The following is a 4,722-nucleotide window of genomic DNA, read 5'->3' as shown; positions in this document are numbered from 1 at the left end:
ACTATGACATACACAATGTAAGCAAAGTGCAAAGGTCATCTTAGAAGTGCCACACCATCAAAATGCCCTTAGTTGCATCCTTATCCTTCTCAACATTAGCATGTACCCAAACAAAACTATCATATACACAAGAAAATCACTACAATCAACAAACATCCGCACAAGCAATGGCATGTGTCACTACTAACATTCAGATGCTAATGCAGAGACAACTTTTTATGCGAGGTATTTGCCTTTTACGAACTTGCTTTCATATATGTAAAGCTCAATCTAGAGATAACATTACCACACATGTATACTAGACTTCCATTTCTAACCCAATGTCTGCACAATGTTGTTCTCTATTTTATTATTTGAATATTGTTTCTCTTCTTGGTTAAATTTCTTATTTCACTACTGTCCTTATGGATAGTAATGGTCTATGCAATATGATGAACCAGCCAAAATACAGGCTGACCTCCCCCACAAATACTTTTGCTCTCATGCAATCTCAAATTCCGCTGTGAAAAAGTAAAGAGAAATATGGAGTGCAACCACCCCCCCCCCCCCCCCTTCACACAAATCAATTAACAACACAACGAATCTCCGAGAACTATTCCCCTTAAGGCTTCAAGTGAAGCATATTCTCCCTCGTGCTCAATGCCAAGCCTTGTCCTTTGCACAAGTAGAGAACTTGCTACCATTGGGGCCAGCAACCAGCCACACCTTTGAACTATAGTATATGTAAACAAAAATCTTCACAAAAATGAAGCTCTATGCACTACAATAGATCCAACCATCATCAACATCCCTACTTTCACATCAATACAGTTTTGGTTTTGTTGTATTATACGACAACCTTAAAATTCCACTAATATAAGAATGCCTAAAAAACAAGGCAGAATTGCGTAGACATATGACAGGGGCAATCGAAATGGGTGCACATAGACTGCCTCCAAGTATTCAATGCACAATTCATATCTTGGCACTAAAACATGAAATCAGACAACTAAAGAGCATCTTACTATGGTGAAGAATGGATCAGCATGGCTAAGCTAGAACTGAAAAAATGCAGAATAGAAGACTGAAGCACTAAGGATGATAAGATAAACATAGTCTCACTGAAAAGCGTAAACAATAAAGCGTTGCATCATATATCACTGACTAGATTCATACAATATGTCGCAATATATATACGTTCATAAGACTAGAACATATCCAATCTTACAAAGTCAAGTTACATTCTACCAGAGTATCAAAAACTTCAAAAGGTTGGATGCACGCTGATTGTCATTCTCCGAGGGTACGCCTTTTCAGCTACAACCACACATAACCTAGTTAGAACCAACTCATGGTTAGGCACTGACACATCCAATACTCAGCCCCAAAAAAGCCAACAAATCTGGGACTAGCATGAATGTAATACTGTGTTGTTTTGCTCCTACAAAATTAGACTTAAATAGAGGTTGAACCTACAAAAACAAGTTTCAGGAATCATAAGCAGTAGCAGGGGCTCCGAGGAAGCCACATCAAGCTTGGCTTGTAAGGAAGCTTGATTCGTTAATACCCTAGACATGGACACAGCAATGTACAAGTCATGCACGTCAGGACGCAGGTAGTCAGCATGTGGGCAATACATGCATATCAAGATGTGGGCATCCATGGACACATCAGAGGTCATTTAGAAAGTGGGGGTGAACCCAACAAACATGTCTGCTCCTAACTCGTCGACAAGTGGAGACGCATTCAATAATGAGAAAAGGAGAAGCGGCGGAGGGGCAAGCCTGCCAAGCATGCCTGCGCAGGGGTCATGCACGGGGAAGACAAAGATGAGAGGTGAGCCGACAGAACATGATCTCTCTCTCCCTCTGACCAGATGCGGCCTCCTTTGTCTTCGCCGATGATAAAACACGTAACGGACACAGAAAAGAGAGGAGGGGGGCAAAACAGAGGAAGGAGGGCTAACCTGGAGGAGGCAGGGGGAGGGGTGTAACGGGAGGAGCCGTTGCCGGAGTTGTGGTAAGTGGAGCCGTCGGGGTTGGAGTAGTAGTAGGAGCCGTCCTGGTTGGAGTAGTGGTAGGCGTTCTGGTTAGGCGCAGAGGCTCCATAGTCGCGCGAGCAGTAGTGGTTGCCCTGGTCGTTGGTGCCGGAGCCCTTGTAAGAGTATTTACGGTTGCGTCCTCCCATGTTCTCCTGTCTCGTGAACTGCTGCTACTGCTGCTGCTTCTCTCCTGGAAGGCTTTAGTAAAGGCCACTTCCTTTCAAAAAGGAAATTGACGTGGCAAGTTTCTTTGCAGGAGGTGCACACGTGTCGTTAGGAGTTTGACACGTGTCCAAGGACATGTTCTGTGCATGCTGCTGGCCGTTCCCCTTTTCTCTCCGCCCTCATTCCTGTTGCTTCGCTATTTCTACGCTATTCTCCGAGATGTTGGGGCTTCCTCTGAACCTGCACTCTTCGGCCGTGGCGTTGGAAAGAACTCCGAATTTCCCTCGTATTCCATATGCATTTGTCTCGGCAAGTTTTGGTATCCAAGTCTACGGCGGTGATGGGCAGTGGTTTTCCCTTGGTTGCATGCATAGTATTGGTCGACGTTCATCTTCGGCGCCACTTTTGCATCCACACTTTGTCCTGGTCTTCTGGAATGTATTTTGCGATGCTGATATGGCCATCAAAGCCCCTGTTTCGGAGCTGGACTCCTTCGATGTATTGGGGCGCGCTCGTTGCGCTGCAGGAATGGCCACCGGAAACGTTGAGGCGGTTCCCTGTTTTTCAGAACTGGAACGATTCGCATGTACTTACGTCGATGGTGTTACGGGATCTTGTCTAGGTTCTTTGTGTTTCTGTGTCTTAAACGGAATTGATTCGCGTGCAAAGCGATAGTGAGGAAGTATTAGTTCTCAACGGTTGCTTTTTGTTGGAGAGACAGGTGGAAGTGCGGCCAAGCTTGTGAGCGTGAAGGAAGAACCGGAGGAGTGTAGCTGGCCTATGGAAGGTGATAGTTATCATGCTGTTTTTTTGTGCATGTGCATAAGCTTGGCTTCTAACTCTGTTTTTTGGTGGCACGTGATAATAAAAACAGCGTACAAATACCTTCCTAGGCGGTATACGAAGAGCCTCTTGTAAACGTGAAGGAAGAAACTGACGAATCTGATTTTATGATGCAAGACAGTATATATTGTATTGCATGATACTTTTTTAAGAATCCACGGTTATACACATATTGCACCACCAATTGTTGCTGTGCGTGGACGCTGTCTCTGTAGTTTACTGTATCTCCACGCAGCTGAAACGTGTTGAAGATAGCACATTGTATTCTCGTGTGGGTGCGTGGCTGTAGGCATTTATTTTGGGTTTATGTATCGATGTGAAGACACTGAAAATTTTCATTTTTGGCAATGCTATTTTGTGGGAGGTGTGTCTATGTGACTGATTAGACCCACTGCATTGATTTCTTTTAAACATACAGTTTTTGGTATTAAGTGTTATGTCTCCATGATTACTTTTGTTGTACCAAAAGTGTGTCACAGAGCACTCTTGAAATAAAGTGTAAAGTCTTTCACTGTCATCATGTGGTTACCATTAGTTAAGCACTTTTCCTGCCAGTTAAGGAAGCATCTATTTTATTTCAGAACTATTTTTCTTTTTTTACATGGTATGCACTGGTTTTTTCTTTTTTGATCATATTCTGTTGTGATCATTACAGCTTTTAATGTATTCACATGTGCAACTTGCATATGTTAAAACTTTATTCCCTCAGCTGTGCGAATTGTATTTTGACACAAGTCCAAAATCTCTCATTAAAGGTTACATGCATAGAGAACGATTTTGTGTATGGCATAGAATTGCATATTGATACGTTTTTGCTTCGTTTCCAGCAACAAGGCAGTCATCCATAAAAAAGGAATATGAAGACGATGCTACATCAAATGCATCCCTCCAAGATAGGCATACTGATACTCCCCCTTTGCATGATAGCCAATACAATGTCCGTGCGATTGTTCCTTTAAGAGACAACTTTGTTAGTGGGGGAAATTCCTTACCCATATTGCCAATAGATGTCATATCCAAATTTACATGGCATAGATTTGCGCCTTTGAGGGTAAACTACTAGCAAAGAATGGAACATACAAAGCTCGTAACCCCAATTATCCCGTATGCATTAGGGCTGATTTGAGTGATCACCGGAACTGTGACTCCATTACTTTGGTGATTCCGCATGCATTTGTGGACCAATATAGGGGATTACTTGTAAGTTGAAAGCTTTTACCAAATAGAAGGAGCCACTATTGTTCCAAAAGTGAGTGGTGAGGGTGGCACCGCCAGCTTCATCTAGACAAACAACAACTCACAACAACAAACATTTGGTACAGAAATTGCTTACTGGTCAGACCATTCCATTACATACGCTACAACTCCAATCTCATTAGGGCAGACCCCTTGAATGAAATTCAGCTTGTTTCAATGCAAAGAGCGCATTCCCACCAATCTTGCCTTGAAATATGGCACACCAATCGAATGCCATGCAAAGAGCGCATTCCCACTAGTCCTGCCTTGAAATGATGCACCCCAACCGCTTGGAATGCCAAACAAGGTGTGTATATATATATATATATATATATATATTCATTCACGTGGCCTGTCCCTTGAGAATATGGCTGAGAACGTGAGTATATCTTTAACCTATTAACCATGGTCCACAAGGAAATCAAGGTGAATGATCAAAATCATTCATGAGGCCTACC

At 42.9% G+C, this 4,722-nt stretch overlaps 1 long non-coding RNA gene across 1 annotated transcript; it reads right to left on the bottom strand.

Moving 5' to 3' along the window:
* Positions 1-1,081: 1,081 nt before the first annotated feature.
* Positions 1,082-2,170, bottom strand: LOC147894288 (uncharacterized). The gene is made up of 2 exons (XR_015542139.1): positions 1,946-2,170; positions 1,082-1,296 (listed from the first exon to the last, which is right to left on the bottom strand). It is a non-coding gene; the product is annotated as an uncharacterized LOC147894288 (long non-coding RNA).
* Between the last annotated feature and the right edge of the window lie 2,552 nt (positions 2,171-4,722).

This window comes from Dipteris shenzhenensis, chromosome 14 (genome assembly GCF_047967505.1).
Source record: "Dipteris shenzhenensis isolate YYH24624 ecotype China chromosome 14, Dip_SZ_1.0, whole genome shotgun sequence".
In the NCBI taxonomy this organism is placed as follows: Eukaryota; Viridiplantae; Streptophyta; class Polypodiopsida; order Gleicheniales; family Dipteridaceae; genus Dipteris; species Dipteris shenzhenensis.
The sequence above is the reverse complement of the archived record's forward strand: the minus strand, read 5'-3'. Positions and strand labels throughout refer to the sequence as shown.